General features: G+C 48.2%; 1 protein-coding gene across 3 annotated transcripts in view; it reads left to right on the top strand.

The window, feature by feature from the left end:
- The window catches only part of DRD2 (dopamine receptor D2), a 67,338-nt gene that overhangs the window by 11,283 nt on the left and 38,440 nt on the right, over positions 1–17,615 (top strand). The gene's annotated exons all lie outside the window — the stretch shown is intronic.

Here is a 17,615-nt window from a genome sequence, read left to right as displayed (position 1 = left end):
ATGCCCTCTGCCTCCCTCTTGGCGTCCCTTGCGCGGCCCGGGCGGGAATCCTCGCTCCAGGCATGGGCGGGCGGTGCCGGGACAGCTTCTAGGCAGAGCGCCTAGAGCCAGCCCTGCCGAGCTGAGGCTTCACAGGGCGGCCCGTTCCCGATGGTCTCGGGAGGGCACTTTCCACCCGGGACCCCAGGGCGCGCGGCCAGAGTTTCTGATTGCCTCGGAGGGAGAAGGGTTGTTCTTGGCAAGTCTACATTTGCGGGACCTTTGACTTTTTTCGTTTCTGAGGACAGACCCAAGGGAAGAGGCCGATTCTGCCTGTACTCTCATACTCCCGGTGTGCCGCTGTCCTTGGTACTGAATATACGTTCTACTTCGCCGTCTCTCCGAGATCCTGTAGAGTGGGGAGGCTGGGGTTTCGGACCCATCTCGGCCTTGGAATGGGGGTGACGTTTGGGGCAGTAGCGGAGGGTGACTGCTTAATTGTGGAATGGACCAAGAGCTTCGAGAGGGTCATGTGCGGAGACAAGAGGCAGCTCTAAGAGCCAGAGGGAGCGCGTCCCCATCCCTGTCTGCACAGGCGCCCTGTGAGTGGTTCCTCTTGAAGAACAGAGGTAAGAGAGTGCGTGTGCGTCTACACAACAGGCTTCGCCATGGACACAAGTCACAGCGCCGCAGCTCACAGCTCCGTAGGGACAGGCCCTTCTCTCAGCCACAGGGAAGCTATCTGAGCGAGTGATGCTGCCCCACCTGGCACCCCACTACTTTTTTGTGCTGGGGGCTCCTGAGGTTGGGGAGGTACAAGGCACTTTGAGGATCCCTCTCCAGTTCCTTTGGCAGATCGGATCATTTCTGGATTTTTGACCAGGATGTAAACCTTTCAGGTTAATCCTGGCTCCTTCCCAGGAAGTAGGTGATCAGTGATTCTTCCCCTTGGGATGCAAATATTCAGCCTGTCCCTGATTCATCCCGCAGCATTAGGACCACTTGAAAAGGAATTCATTCTTCTCATGTTTCCCCTGTTGCTGCTGTTTGAGGAGGGTGGGCAGAAAGAGAGGCCTTGGTGAATGTGACCATTTGCAAGAGAACTTAGTGGGCTGATTTGCTGGGTCCCTGCATTTGACTTCTTTGCTTGATGTTCAGGATTCCTGGCATATCTGATAGGGACATGGGTGGTGGTAGGTATCTCTGAAATTGGGTATCTGACAGGGAAGACGTTTGAGAGGGTTAGACCTAGAGCTGAGGCAGGGCAATGGTAACCCCAGCCTTGGTCTCTCTTGAAAAACATTCTCAGTTCCTGCTACCTTCTCTGCACAGCTTGGGGATAAAAGGTACTGGGAAATGGAAGATTCTGATTTGTTATATGGGTCCAGAGCAGGATTTCTCTAATGGTTGTTTCGTTTTAATGAACTCCCTATCTTTGAATCACCTGGGAAGCTGGATAAAAATGGATATTTTTTTGTTCTTCTCTAAAGGACTGCTGAATGAGAACCTCAAGCTGAGACCCGGAATGTATATTTTAACAATATTTCTGGTTGATTCATGTATACGCTGGTTAAGAAATCATTGCTCATGAAAGTTCATACTTTGACTACAGGGAGCATGATTCAGGCCTTTATAACTGACTCTTGCCTCCTGCTGCTTATCATGTTAAGTTCTTCAGGCGTGGGGCTGTTGATGGAGGGACCACCCCCGGATTCAGTCCCTTTGCTGAAATAAAGTGTGTAGCCTGATCTCCTCTCCTCCAAGATCCTCCTGGTATTTTCTTATTTCTAAATCAGATTTTTAGGCTCTAGGAATCACCAATATGGCATTATGTTGACCTGTGTAAATAGTAACCGCCCTCCCCTGGGGGCCAACCCATTGTGTTCCTCTTGCCCACCCCTTCTGGGGGAATTACTGTCTTTCATTATATATGTACTGTGGTCTGCTAACCCAACTGCTCCTGAAATGCCAAGGAGTGATTAGTTCAGCTTAGTAGCACGTCATGTTCCCCAAGGCTGGTAGCTACTTGTGCTCTGCTTGCTGTGACATATTGGCTGTATTGATTTGGCTCTTTAAGCTAGCAAGCTTGTAGGGGTGAATAAGGCCAGGGATGATGCTCGTGGGCTAGTCAGTTTTCCAACTTTACTCACAAGGTTGGATTATCTCTATCTAGAACATGCAATGATATAGGAGAATTTGAACTTGAGAGAAACCCTGTGTTCCTCCTTCAACCAGAGGAAAGAAAGGGAACTCAGGGTCTCATAAAAAATGTAGTCTCATATTCACCTGGGATTGACGTGCTGAAGCTAGACTGGTCTGAGGTCTCTATTGTATAAGGGGAAATGTATGTATAAGGGATGTATATGTATAAGGGGAAAGACGTGTGGATTTGGCCTGGAAAGAGCTGTCTTTATCTTCCCTGCAAGTGAAAGTTGTATTTTGGTGTTGAGGAAGAAGCATGGCTGTGAAAATAGCAGAGTTTGTGAGAGGTTTGGCAGTGGGGGGAGAGGGGAAGAATAATGAGACTTCCTTGAGCCAACGCTGCCCCTTCTAGTGACTCATGTTTTCTGATCTGCCAACCCCCCATGTCTCCCTCCCTTGTAGCTGAATACGTATGACTCTCCAGCAGTGAAGGTGTTTTGGCCCCTCAGAAACGACAGGCGAACCGATGTTGAGGTTTTATAAAGTCAGAACCCCAAAATGAATCTCCCAGAGTTAGGCTGCATATCACAGGTCACAGTAACCTAAGATTTGAGGTCTTGAAAAGAACTTAGCATGGCTACCTAGTCAGTCCCATATCCCCCTGGACATTGTAACTGGGATGTTAAATCCTTAGATTATTTGGGCTCCTCAGAGGTCATTCTGGATTCTCCTCACCCCTAAACAGGGTAGCTTTTCTCTTAGTCTAGAATACGGTGATCTCTCTTTTGTTACCAAAGTACTCCGAAAAAGGAGTGGTGTAAGCTTTCCAGTCCCAAGCCACCAGGACTGGGTTTGGCAGCCAAAGCTTCTCCATCCTGCTGGGAGCTCTGCTTAGCAGGAGAGCATCCTGCATCTAGCAAATGCTTGGAAGCCGCAGGCAGCTGGAAGGGCACAGCTTGGTGTGAGCTGAACCAGGCTCCTCGGTAGGTAACCTTTAGCTGTATATGGGCTCTCAGCTGAACCAGCACTGTGTTTCCCTTTCCTTGCCCCCATAGGGCTCTTATGACCCTGAGACGACTTGGCTTTGGGGTTCTGCCTAAGCTCTGCAGCTCTCCAGGACACTACATGGAGCCACCCAGGCCGTGCAAGTTGCTTATTTCCCGGTTTGGGGTGGTAGGCTGATACTCTCTCCAGCCTTTTAAATTACCGTAATTGTGTTAGAAACCAACATTAATACATCCCTGCCTCTCAACTGTCCCTATCACCATTGTAATTGAAGATTGCTTTCTTATTTTTTTTAAACAATAGAATCATATTATTTAAATGCATAGGTGTGGAAAATAGCTTGATTATAGTGTCAGTCCGTGTGGGAGGAGGAGTAAAACTACAAGATTCAGCCACAGGGTTTGTTCTAGTCTGGGTCCAGAGAAAGGGGAGAAACTTGCTATACATTTCCCCTCTTCTTGTCCCTTTCACTTCCACCTGATAAATGGGTTTATCATACAATCAACACATTTGGCAGCTGGGATGTCCCCTGGGGAGGCACAGCCTCTTCTCTCCCTAGGAGATATGGGAACGCTTCTCTGCAGAGAAGAGGCTCCCACTGGCTCTAGCATTCAGGGAGGAGCAAGAGATGATGCACTGGGGCCTGGGGACTCCCCTCTCCCCTAGGTGGAAGAGGCTGTGTTGCTGCAGTGCCCCAGACTCAGGGGCCCGAGAGTGTGAGGGGCAGTATATGGGGATGGGAGCTAATGAGAAGGCATCTCTTTGGGGGTTCCTGGAAAAGGCGGATGTTAAATACGTATGTATAAGACATCAGTTTGAAGCAGTTTGGGCAATTTTCTTTTATCTGATGTTCACAATTTCCAAGAGGAGATGGGGATTCTTTGCTGTCTACAGTGATGGGTAGGGGAAGGGGGGAGGACCTCTGGCTCTCCCTGGAGCACTCTAAGTGATGTCAACCTGCTCCCAGACAGAGGATGAGAGGTGAAGTCAAGCAGACTCATTCCCCCAGGGCACATGAATAGGCCCATAGCCAGCCTGGGTAGCCGGGCATTCCGGGGAGCTGTGGCTTAGCACAGAGCAGCAGCCATAGCTCCAAAGACTCTCCCCTGCAGATGTCTGTGAGCCAAAGTGAGTCCTGGGGCCTGTCCACACATCACTGGGCTCCTTCAGAACGTGCCTGCCCTGCTCATTTCCACCCCTGCCTTGTTGTCATTGTTTGGATTCTAAGTGGCTCAGCAGGAGAAAGGCATTAGAAATGAAATTATTTTCGTTACACGCTGTATAATTGCCTTCTCTCCTTCCTATTACCCCAGGGAGCAACATCACTAGCAGTTCCCCAGGAACCCTTGGTCTGGGAAAGTGGCTTCGTCTCAAGCTTCCTTAGAAGGACAATTGGCAGGGCTTACCAATCCTTCTACGCTGCCCCTAATCATCCTAGCAGCTAATGTTTACTGTGCACTTGCTGTGTGCAGGGTGCTGTTCCAAGAGCTTGCTGTGTGTTTTTTATATCAACTCTTGGTCTGGCAACAATGCTACAAAGTAGGCACTGTTGTTATCCCTCTTTCCCCAGAGCTGCCTCTGTGTGGAGGTGGGTATGGAGAGGTAAGTGGCTTGCACAAGGTCACAGGGCCAATATGCAGGGGGAGACTTAAAGCCAGACTGTCCCATGCTAAAGCAATTGCCCTCTCTGACCTACCTAACAGAAGAATAAGAAAGGGTGGAGAATAGGACTAACAAGGCACTTTCTTGGGTAAACTGAAATAACAGCAAGCTTTCCACATGAGCCCAGGAAAGGAGGAGATAGCAGAGGGAGAAGAATGGGTGCAATAAATTCTTGGGATTCTTAATGTCAAGGACCACCTAAGAATTTGTTCTGTGCCTGGATCTCACTCCTTTGGGTACAGTGCACTGGGAATGAACCTTAGCAAGCAATGAGAACAGAGGAAAAGGGGGCGGGAGCAGAAGGAGGCAGAGTCACCTGAGTCTCGCTAGTTTGAGGGAGGGCAGGAGAAGGTGTGGATTCACAGAAGGGCTGGCTTCCTTGGGGAAGGTTCATCTCTTTGAGGTAAACCGAACTGTTGCAGAGGATGTAACTCAGACTTCTGCCCACCTTGTGGTCTTTTGGTGTTGCTTTCTCACTGCCACAGGATGGAAACTTGTCATATCTCCAGGACAAAGGGGCTGGATTTCAGGGCAAGCAGAGAGGATCTCCTGCCCGGGATCTTGCAGAGATGCGGGAGTAAGTCAGGCCTCTCCTAAGAACTAGCTGCTTGGTGCTTTTCTGCTGGACAGAGGCAGTAGAGGCCTGGGTATCCCTGGGCCAGGCCTTTGACCTGTGTATCAGGTTCTTTGGGTACAAAACAAAAGAACTTTTATCTGCTGCCCACTATCTTGGAATTTCAAGATTCCAAGTGCTGTTGGATTCAACAGCACTTAGGCTCTACTGATAATGGGGCTCACCTCCCAATAGGCTGGATAACTTCTAGCCCGTTGGTAAACCTCACCATGAATTTTATGAATGCCACTTAACAGCATTTAGTCCCTTTCTTAAGCCCTTAAAATACAACATAGTTAAGCCTGAGCGCTTAGGAGCAAGCCTGCAGGATTTGAATCCAGACTGTGTACCTACTAGCTATGTTAACTTAGGCCAATTGGCTGACCTCTATCGCCTGGGGTTCTCATCTCTAAGTGGAGACATGAATACCGAGATACTGGGTTGTGATGGTTACTTGTGGCAATAGATACAAGATGTTTTAGAGTCCCTGGCAAAAGTAAGCATTCCCTAAATCTTAACTGTAGTAATTGTTATTATTATTATTAAGGAACTCGAGGGGGAGCATTTATAGCTGCTTTCCTTTTGAATTCACTCAACACCTGATTTTACATCTCTGAAATTAAGCACATTTTTAAAACTTTCACAAAATTCAAGCTTACTTTCTTTCTTATGCTCTCCACTTATCTGCACTGCTGTCTTGGGCGCTTCCCACCCAGAAGCTCTTACACATTTTCGGCAAGAGGAAGGAGCTTTAGTCACTGGTCCATACGTTATGCTGGGCTCACCACAAGCGTAGCGGCCTTCTTGTCATCATACAACACTATTACAATACTCTTGACCATAATCCCTCTGCAGTACCCTTTATCTCCATGACTTACTCATCCCATTACTGGAAGCCCATATCTCCCACTCCCCTTCACCCATTCTGACCATCCTCCACCCTCACCCTTCTGGCACCCATCATTTTGTTCAGGTGGAGCCTTATTGATTGGCATTGTAACATGACATGATGCCTTCTGGCATAGGCCACTTTTTATTGAAAATCCCAAATAAGGAGAAAGTAGCAGTGCATAAGGACAAGGAAACTTTCCTTTCTTCTACCGTGGTTGAAAAGCCCAAAGAACCTCACGTTAAGATCCTCAGAACAAACATGTGCTCTTCATCTTTTGGGGTCATTAATGACAGAGGCAGGTGCCATCCGTGTTTTGGGTGAAGGATGGTCTTGCTTAAGATAGGGATGTAACATTATAGTTTCTGGCCCTAGGACTCTCCAATCCTGAAAGCTGTTCCCTTTCTTTGGCTCTTCTCCTTTTCTTTGAATCCTTCACTGGTGAAGACTCTTTCCTAATTGATGCATCTCTTTCTGGACAATTATGAAGCTTTACTGTTTAGGGAAGATAGAAGATTTCCAAGGGCGTGGCAGGTGTTCCCCTCCCTGGTCTTCTTCCTCAGGTTGAGTAGTCACTCCTTTCTTGGATTCTGATTTGTTCTTATGTTCATTTATGGCAGATCAACAAGAGGATTGTGTTGACAAGCAGAGTCTAACAGCTAAGGTTCCAAGCAGAGGATGTCAGCCCCCCACAAAGGAGCAAAGATATTTCCATACACACCTTTCTTTGGAGAGTGTGTATAACTGAAGGCTTAGATTTCTCTCGATGACCAATGGCACAAAGTCTGCCTTTTGGACAGTCTTCTCTGGTGAGCTAGAGGAAGGTGGTAAGAGGTGACGACTGCTTTCCCTAGATTGGTGCTGCCATCCACACATTCTGAATCCTTCCTTAGTTACAATCTGTGGCAGCCAACTTCCAAGATGACCCCCAATACTCCCTACCTCCTGGTATTCATGCTTTTATGTTAGCTCCTTCTACATGAAATAGGGAAGACCTGTGTACCAGCTGGACAATGCCTAAATGACAGATTGGGACTTCTGAGGATCGGTCAGAAAAGGTGCATGACTTCCACCTTATTCTTTCTTGGGTTGCTCATTCTGGGGAATGCCATCTGCCATGTCAGGACACTCAGGCAGCCCTATGGAAAGGTCTGCATGGCAAGGAGCTGAAGCCTCCTGCCAAGAGCCATGTGAATGGGCCGTCTTGGAAGCAGATCTTTCCTCCCCAGCAAGCCTTCAAATAACTGACCACTTCAAGGACTTAGTTTTAGCCTTGTGAGAGACCTGGGCCAGAACCACTCAGCTGAGCTGCCTGAGTTCCTGACCCACAGAAATTCATTCAGATAATGCGATTTTGTTGTGCTAAGTCTGAGTTTGGGGATAATTTATTACTTAATAGTAGAAAATGAATACACACTCTGAGATTACTCTCCATGAAATCATTCACCCATTCCTGCCCCAGTGACATGGGAGTCACTTCACTGTCTGAGCAAAAGCTGGATTCCTCTGACTGGACTCAAGCTGCCTCTAGTGAGCTTCAAGGCGCACCTCTGATTTTGTTCCGAGATTTCAAAGTGCTTGTGTTTCACACATGATGGTCACGCACCTCTCAGCCCTCGTCCTACCCGACAGGCTGCCGACATCTGTACTCTGTATTCTGTCTTCCCGCACTCACTCCTCCCTGAATGTCTTCAGCCGTGGCTGCCATTCTGCATGTACCTCACTTTCTGTCCTTTCACGGAACCCAAATTACCGAGCTAGATACTAGGCACTCATTTTGGTCGCAAACCCACTAATGAAGAAAAAAAAAACAAAACACAAAGATCCCCGCCCTCCTGGAACTTGCGTTGAGGAGACAGATGGTGTGCAATAAATATAAAACGTACGTGACTGAGTGTGCAAGAAGGCAGTAAGTAGTTGAGAAGAGAGAAAATTGATTAGGGCTTTGGGATAAGGCAGACTTTGGGCTGGGAGAAGTGGGAAGTTTGCCTTGTTAAATATGGTGGTCAGGGTGGATGTCACTGAGAAAGTGACACCTGAGAAGAGATTTAAAGGATGTAGGGGAGTGGATTTTGCAGCTAGCAGAGGGAGAGCATCCAAGGCAGGGGGATCATGAGGTTTTCTTGCATTTTAAAACACTTTTAGTAATTTGAGTTGCTCCCTGTGGAGCAGTAGTAATACTCTGCCTTTTTAATTTTCAAAGCTCCTGAGGCCTTAGCAATCTCTTGCATTTGTAAATCACTTTCTCTGGCCCTACCCGGACTGATTGTTATGGCAAGCCATGGAGGTAGCTGTTACAACCTCTATCTTGCAGATGAGGCCACTGAGGCTCAGAGAGGCCTCATGAAACTACTCAGGCTCACGGAGCTAGGAAGGACTAGAGTTATGGCCTCGGGGAAACTCTAGTGCTCCCTTCGTATATTGCTGTCTGAATGCTCAGTGCTAATCTTTCGATTGTGCATTTCTTGTCTTCCCTATGGAACTGATAGCTCCCTGAAGCAGAGCCTGTTTCATGTGTCTCCAGAACCTTTAGAGCAGAAAGGAATGCTGAGCACTTGGTAGCCACTTACTTAAATTGTGGCATGGGCGAGTATGAGTGAGTGGGTGGGCGATGGCTTATTTCCCCTCAGCCACACTGACTTGAAGCCCAGCAAGAGTGTCTGGCAGGGTTGGTGGTCAGCAGGATGCTTCTTACCTTCTTTCTTTCATCCTCACCTAGCATTCTCTGATTACCTGCAGCCACAAGTTACATTATACTGTGGCTGAAAATTGTTCACAGTTGTTGCAGGGCGTGGAATTCGGATGTTATTGCATATGGAAACCTGCTTCGATCAGACACACACATGGGGAAGAAGGTGCTGGGTGAGCTGTCAAGGAAACACTTAGAGATGTGTTGGTCTGGGTCTGTCTGGGGACTTGAGGACAAGCAGGATGGAATAGTCATTGGGGTTTCTCCTTGGAGCTCTGGATGGTTTGCTCTGAAGCTGGGATTTAGGGTTTTGGGAACAGGAATGATCCTTAGCTTAAAAGGTACAGATAAGCATAATTTACCTGACACCCTTTGAAAGCAGTAACAATTGGAGCCAACCTTTCCCAAAATCACTTCTTAAAAAATGAGATACCCACCCTCTGCCCATCTAGCTACTCAGTATAACAAAGTGATTCAGATGATGAACTTGGAAGCCAGACCGACAGAGTTTCAGAGCTGTGTTCTGCCAGTAACCAGAAATGTGACCTCAGTCAGGCTACTAGAACCCTTTGAGATTCAGGTTTTTCTCCCATGAAATAGGGGTGACCATGACACTTTCTTCATAGGGCTGGTGGAAAGTAAATAAATTGTGCATAGAAAGTGCTTAGCCTGGTACCTGACACATGGTAAGCTCTCAATAAACAGTCATTTCATAATTCTCATTGTAGTTAGTAGGGGCATTGATATGTCCACAGGATCCTTCCCAGTCTATGCTCTAAATTCCATCTCTCCTCTGGAGGGAAGAAAGACATCACTGCAAGAAGAGGAAAACAGACAAGGTGGGACCTGACACCAAGAATGTTATTTTTGGAAGAACCCAATGTCCTACAGCAAGACAGAATGGTAGAGCCCCACGTCCCTTTGGGCCATACCCTGTTGTCATCAACTTCAGTTCAGAGCATGCAGTAGTCAAGGAACCCAAAAAACTAAGGGCTGAAGCCTGGAGTTTGAGTTGGGGACGGTACAGGCTGAGGTCCAAGGGAGCAGGGCCAGACTGTAAACTCCAGAGCCTTGTGAAGACTTCATCCTGAGGGCAAGAAGCCGTTATGAAAGTTGGGTTTTAATCCAGAGAAGATCTCAACTGATTTCATTTGCATTAAAAAGAAATCATAGAGGCTGCCCTCTGGGAGAGCTGGTATGACAGAAGCAAGATTGAAAGAAGGGTGACTAGCAGGATTTTTGGTTGTCAAGATAGTGATGCTGGAGGCCTGGAATGAGGTGGGGCAGTGGAGATAGAAAGATGGGAGTGATTTGCAAAGTTAATTAAAATTCAATAAAATTTGGTGAGTGATGAGCTGTGGAGACGAAGGGAGGGAGAAGCCAAAGATGATTTAAGGATCATGAAGCAAGGCAACAAAGAATATTGGTATAAAGTATCTGAATATTGGGCCACAAACCTGAGTCTAGTAGAGAGGGCAGTGGATATTGGAGGATGGGGCACAAGGGACTGGAAGCAGTGACCTGGTAGTACTGATGAGAGACCTAGTATACTTGGAGGGACCGAGAGCATGAGCTGGAACACGGAGGCAGCTGTGGTCACAGAGCAGGGATAACTCCACTTCTGATTATGAGAGGAGCAGAGCAGTCCTGGGTGATGACAAGGTCCAGGGTGCAACCATGAGAACAGGTGACTGAAAGGGAGGGTGTCCTTGGAGATGAGGGCATCAAGGAGCTGAGAGGCCAAGTTCCAGACATGGATTCCGCCCAAGTCCATGGCAGGACTGGGGCTGGAGTGCAGGCTAGGGAACTAGGTGCCAGAGTCGTCGAGAAGCTGGGAAATGGCCCTGATAGGGACAGATGGTGAGGTTATAGATGGGTGGCATGCACCGTGAAGGAACAGGGATTTCACGGGAGGGCAGAGAAAGGCTAAAGAAGACAGGGAGGCTGTAGTTGCGGTGTTAGCAGAGGAGGCTGACACGGGACACACCTTTCCAGTCTCCCCACACTGGTGGTGTTCTCTTCTGCTCCCTCACTAGCTCCAAACTCACTAGATGACATTCCTCTCCTCATCTGCAGAGAATGAAGGAGAAAGAGAACAGAGGGTGATGAGTGGGTGTAAACTCTGGATGAGAGGTGGAAGAGGGGGCAGTTACAAGGAAGAGAAAAGCAAATGGATCTATTGACATTTGTCGGTCCTCTGTGCTCACTGTACCATATCCAGCCTTGGAGGATGCTTTCTCTGCCTAAATGCTCCAGCCCTTGGCCTTAGAAGCTAACTTCTAGTCGTCAGCCTTTAAAACTGAGCACAGACATCACCTCTTCCAGGGAGCCCCCCCCCGCCACGATCCCACCAGCCTGGGCTAGGGACCTCTCTTCTATATTTCCATAACATGAAGTGTAAGATCTATCACACCATATTGTAATGTTTATAATTGCTTGTTGACTCTCTTTCCCCAGTCAATGACAAATTCCTTGAGGAAGGGGAATTACGTTTTTACCTCTCCAGGCTTGGATACCAGCCCATTGCACTGCACATGGTGGGACCGTGATCAGGGGAATCCTTTGCCCCTGACTACACAGTAATAACAGAAGAGGACACACTGTCTTCTGCTCATCCTTAAAATTCCGAGTCGGGCTAGAAAATTTCTCCAGTGGGACACCTGGGTGGCTCAGTTGGTTAAGCATCTGCCTTCATCTCAGGTCATGATCCTGGAGTCCCAGGACCAATTTCTGTATCAGGCTCCCTGCTCGGTGGGGGGTCTGCTTCTCCTTCTGATATTTCCCCCTCTTGTGCTTTCTTTCTCTCTTAAATAAATAAATAAAATCTTGAAAAAAAAAAAAAAAAAGAAAAGAAAAGAAAAGAAAGAGAGAAAAGAAAGTCTCTCCAGCAATTAACATAGACTGAAGAGACCCCCAGCACGTCAAGAATCTTAGGGACCCAGACTAACTCTTGATTCATGGGTGAGAAATCTGTGCTCCCAGAGTGTCGTGGATATTTCTCTGCAGACCACAAACCAAGGGCCTGCCAGGGACCCTGCTGATGTCCCACCACACCCAGCCAGTGTCCCGTGCTGTGCCCAATGGCTGGGCCTCTGGTCGCCTCATCGAAAATTCCCTCAGTTTTACCCATTGTCCTTTCTTCCCATTTCTGGGTCTCAAAAGGCTGAGCTGGTGATCCTTTGTACTTAGCTCTACTCCAAAGCTTGAGAAAAACAGATGAGTGAAGCAAACCGAGCTGGTACGTCTATATTTTGAGGGACTCACAGCTTTGAGGGACAGAGCTGCGAACTGTCAACATCTTCCTTGCTTACTGAGAAGCAGATTGTAAGCAGGTGGGGGCTCAGTGTATCAAATGACATGCAAAAGCTGTTAGAACATGACGTTATTGTCATTAATAATAACAGAATAGGGTGGACTGATGGCCCCTTTGTCATTGAACAGTCAGGAGGGGCAGGGGCAGGGGTGCTTCCCATGCTCTGTGCTGAGCACATGCTTCTGGGGAGAAGTGGTCAGTAGATCATGGTTGCATGTGTGGACGTACGCAGGAGTGAACGAATGAATACTGTTCTCTTGCATGGCAGGCTGAGATTGGCTGGAAAACTTAAACATCGCATCCTGAAGGGCCTGGAGAAAAAATGAGGCAGGCAGCTTGGAGAAATCAATGTCCACGACCTTTCTTTTTAAGGACTCTTGTTTGGTTCCCAAATGCACTAAGAAAAGCTCACGGTGTAGGATGGCTGCAAGCCTGTGTGGGCTCCCTGGGCCCCACACAGGGAGAGGGTCTCTAGAGGGAGGCGGAAGGTGGGCAGACCTCTGCAAAGTTCGCCAGCCATTTGCCTTGAACATTGTAGGGCCCAGGGAACCTGGGGAATGTATTCATTTCCTCAGTAACAAAGTACCACACACAGGTCATCTCAAACAACAGGAAGGTATTCTCTCCTAGTTTTGGAGGCTGGAAGTCTGCAATCAAGGTGCCCGCAGGGCCATGTTCCCTCTGAAGGCTCTAAGATCCCTGGCCTCTTCTAGCTTCTCACAGCTCATGGTGTCCCCTGGTTTTAATCTCCACCTCCGTCTTCACATCATCTGTGTCTCTCCATGTCGCTCTCTGTCCTTGCCTCTTCTCATAAGGATACCAGCTATTGGATTTAGGTCCACCCCCGCAGCCAATCTGTTAGAATCCCGTCGAGATCCTTAACTAGTTACCTTTGCTAAGGCCCTGTTTCCAAATAAGACCAGAATCTGTGGCGCTGGGTAGACATGAATTTGGGGGGACACCATTCATCCCAGCTCCCCAGGGAGCTCCCTGACTTGCTGGTTCCTGGTCCTGGAGGCATTCTTTGCCTCTTCCTTTTTTTTTTTTTTTAAACATTTCATTTATTTGAGAGAGAGTGAGCACAAGAGAGAGAACACAAGCAGGGGGAGAGGGAGAAGCAGAATCTCCCCCAAGCTGGGAGCCCAATATGGAGCTTGATCCAGGACACTGGGACATGACCTGAGCAAAAGGCAGATAGATGCTTAACCAACTGAGGCACCCAGGCACCCCATTTCCCTTCTAGTTACCTGTTGTTGGGACAGCTGCCCATTTACCCAAATGAAGCGTCATCTCCCATGTTGGAAGGCAAGTAAGGACAAGAAAGAAAGCAATTAGTACAGCGGGAACTTGGGGATTAACTGGGATTCATTGGCCTCCTGGCACAGTGGGTAGTAAGAGGGGGAGGTAAAGGGAGTTTGGAGAAGAAAAGGGAGGAAGGGGGTCCCTTCAGAGTTCCAGAGAGGGGAGGCCCTATAGCTGTGGGCTCAGGACCAAGAAGGTGGTTGCTGGGGGCACATGCTAAGTGCCGTGTATAGACCATAAGGAACTCAAGGATTTGTGGTTGTTCACTCACATTCATCCTGCAGGCATTTACTAAGGCCTCCTGTGTGTTGATGTTCTCATTTCATAAGTGAGAGTAATGAGGATCCAGAAGGCCAAGAGCATTCTTCAAGGTTTCTTGAGGGCAGAGCAGGACCAAAATCCAAGTCTTTTTACTCTCTGAGTGTACCTCCCACAAAGTAATGTCTGTTTGCCATGGGAGTCCCTGATCTCTGCCAGCCAGTAGGAATAAAGTCATCAACCCTTGCATCTGGCCAGAGTTTGATCATGCACAGAGTGTGTCCCCAAAAGCTCCCTGATGTGGTGGGGGTGGAGCCCCTGAGTTCAGCTTTGTGGGGGTGGAGGGAGAGAGCTGTGGGAGCTCCCTGCAGAGGAGAGCTGGGATCTCCCAGACAGAGGCTAGTGGAGACCCGCTCTGCACTACCAGCCAGAGCCTCCCAGGAAACCCCAGTATTAGGTGTGTCCAGCTGGCCAGTCCTTACAGACATGGAAATGATGACGATGGTAGGGAGTTTTCCAGGCCCCTCATAAATATTACATGTCTGCAAATATGGACCCTGAAGCCTTGCAGATTTACCTTCTTGTGATGAATTCACCTTCCTGGCTTCCTGAGAAGAGAGTGTGACAATACTTGAAACTGCTGTAACATATCCCAGTGGGACCAGACCCCCAAAGCCTGCCCTTCTGGGCTTTCCAATCTGGATGTTGGTCAGCAGTAATGATCAGGTTCACTCTAGATGCTCAGCAATTATGTAAGCCCTGAAAGAAAAGTGAATCCCCTCACTGTGACAGGTTGTGGTGGGGGTTAGGGAAGAAGGTACAGCTATCCCCTCACGGCTGCTCAGCATCGTGAAGCTCTCCCACAGGCCAGGGTCATGGCCTTCACTTTCTTTTTTCTTTTTTTTAAAAAATATTTTATTTATTTATTTATCAGAATGAGAGAGAGAGGGAGAGAGTGAGCACAAGTAGGGAGAACAGCAGGCAGAGGGAGAAGCAGGCTCCTTGCCAAACAGGGAGCCTGACATGGACTCAAGCCAGGGACTCCAGGATTATGACCTGGGCCGAAGGCAGACGCTTAACCGACTGAACCACCAGGAGTTTCCTGGCCTTCACTTTCATCACAGAGTTTAGTGAGACAAAATACAACCGAGTACATTTTATTTGCTTTTTAATTTTTTAAAGATTTTATATATTTATTGAATGGGAGAGAATGTGCACACAAGTAGGGAGAGGAGCAGAGACAGACAGACAGAATCTCAAGCAGACTCCACGCTGAATGTGGAGCCTGATGCAGGCCTCGATCTCACCACCCTGAGATCATGACCTGAGGGAAAATCAAGAGTCAGTCGGTTAAGTGATTGAGCTGCCCAGGTGCCCCTCAACAGAGTACACTTCAAAGATCTTACTGACTTTATTCAATGATTCATGCATGGGGCAGCATCCCATCAAGCAGATGGAAAGGGGCTCCAAGGAGTTGTATGAAATGAAAGATGTTTATAGGCAAAAAGGAGTGGGACAAGGAAGTTTTACTGGCAAAGACCAGTAAAACCAGTAAAAAAGACCAATGATCCGTGGTGGCAAGGTTACTCTCCCACAGGGAATGACACAGGTCCTTCAGGCAGATACCTCACTGGGGAAACGAGGTGATCTCTGATTGAGCCGTTTAAGATTCCATTTCTTGGGGAGAAGCCAAAACTGTAACTGAGTCTAGGTTTCCTCCTTCTTCCCTTTCTTTTTTTTAAATTCTATTTATTATTTTTGAGAGAGAGAGAGAGAGAACAAGCCAGAGGGAGGGAGAAGCAGGCTACCTGCTGAGCAGGGAGCCCGATGTGAGGCTTGATCCCAGAACCCTGAGATCATGACCTGAGCCAAAGGCAGATGCTCTACTGTCCATGCCACCCAGACACCCCTGAGTCTAGATTCCATGACATGGGCCTTAACTTCAGTGATACCATTGGATCCTCTTGTCTTGCTTTTAACAGTGCAAACCACTGTGTGTTATCAGGACTTCCTCCGCATCCCCTGATCCCCAGCTTGTGAGATCAGCTAGAGCATCTTCCTGTCCTTAGTGTTTAAGCACACAGGAGACCCTGAGCTTCAGTAAGTGCTAATGCATATGCATAGGGATATGCACAGGGATACGAATGCACACACGAATAATCAGGGCTTGTTTGCGGCCATACACACACAGCATAGGTTTTGATGGACCAGGCTTTTTTTTTTTTCTTTTTTTTTTTGAGGATCACCATGGATACATGTCCTTCCAAATAAGTTAGTGAGTGCATTTTGGCTGACACATTTGGAGGAAGCAGCAAGTGTGTGTGCTAACACAAGGGGGATCCCTGTGTTTTCTCCAGCAAAAACCATAATGGGTCGTGTTTCCCTGTCAGCAAACATCAAGAAGCAGGAAACACAAACCTTTTCTCGTTTTTTTCCAGGTGATATTTGTAGGCCTGCACCTGGCCCTTAGTGTCACCCTCGTGGCCAGAGATCACAGACTCGGGAAGAAGGAGAGCGAGACAGGGAATGGGGGAATTAGTGAGAGAAACGTGTATCAAAATCTGAGGGCCGGAAAATCATTTTATAATTAAAAAAAAAAAGTGACATGTGTGTTTTACAAGGATATGTGTGTTTGTGCATGAGAATTGCTAAATACTCGGGCGACACTCAGTTTAACCAGCTGAACTATGGCTCAGGCAGTTGTTTTTCTAATTGCAGGTCTGGGCTATATCACCAGCTGGGAGTCCCACAGGGAGGCTAAGGAAGCCTTGTTTTGCCCTTTTAATCTCTTTCAGGCAGTCTCCAGTTCCTCACTGTCAGCTCCTGCTGCCACTTCTAGGCTGGGGGTGCTCAGGGCCTCAGTGGCCTTCCTCCTCCGGGGCTAGTTCTGGCCCGCACGCCCCAGCCCAGTGAGCAGCCCCAGAACACAAAGCTGCTATTGGGTTCAGCCTCCACGACTGAGCCAGAAATTGGCCCTGGCTCTTATGAGGCAGAGCCAGGGGACACAGCCCGTCAGCTGCATGGAACTGCTCGCTTCGTAGTGACCAGGAGCAGTCTCAAATCATCAGCCTGGGGAGTGGCCATCGGGCCAGCACATAATTTCCAGATTAGGTGCTTTTGAGACTGGGCTTTCATGGTGCAGACTGAGCTCAGAGGCAGTGCTGGCAGAAGCTGCAGAAAGCAGAAAAATGCTAGCTTTACAGGGCAAGTGATTTCATTCATAGTCAATACCCCCAAGCATCCCTCTCCCTCAGGTCCCTTGTCATTAAGATGCAAATGGAGCTTTTGTCCCAGGGATGTCCCCCTGTGGCTGTGGTCCTTGTGCTAGGGGGTGGTGGGGATGGAGGGCATGGTAGGGATTCCAGAGGGGCCTTGGGGACCTGGTTATTGAGCCTGGAGGAGGGGCAGGAGCCTTTTGGAGTCAGGGAAGCCAGAGCCTACTGAGAGCTGGTTCTAATGGTGGCAGTGAAAATTCTTTCAATCCTATAGCTTAATCCTCACATTTCCTCCCTGGAAACATACAGAAACACCCCATCCACCGAGAAGCGTTATACAGGAGAACGGGTTTTTTGTGTTTTTTTTTTGTTTTTTTTTTTTAAGGGAGAATGCTCCTTCTTTCTGTTGCCTGGTGGCTTTTTATGATCCAGTGAATGCTCATCAAATAAAGCCACCCACTGTGGTAGGCTCAGGTCCTTCCACAATCCAGACCCACCAGGGAAGAGTCCATCTCCATTCCGGAGGGGACGGTGCAGCCGAGCCTCCC

The sequence above is a fragment of the Mustela putorius genome, unplaced genomic scaffold (assembly GCF_011764305.1).
Source record: "Mustela putorius furo isolate JIRA1106 unplaced genomic scaffold, ASM1176430v1.1 tig00000198_pilon_pilon_pilon, whole genome shotgun sequence".
In the NCBI taxonomy this organism is placed as follows: Eukaryota; Metazoa; Chordata; class Mammalia; order Carnivora; family Mustelidae; genus Mustela; species Mustela putorius.
This window is presented reverse-complemented; position numbering and strand designations above follow the sequence as displayed.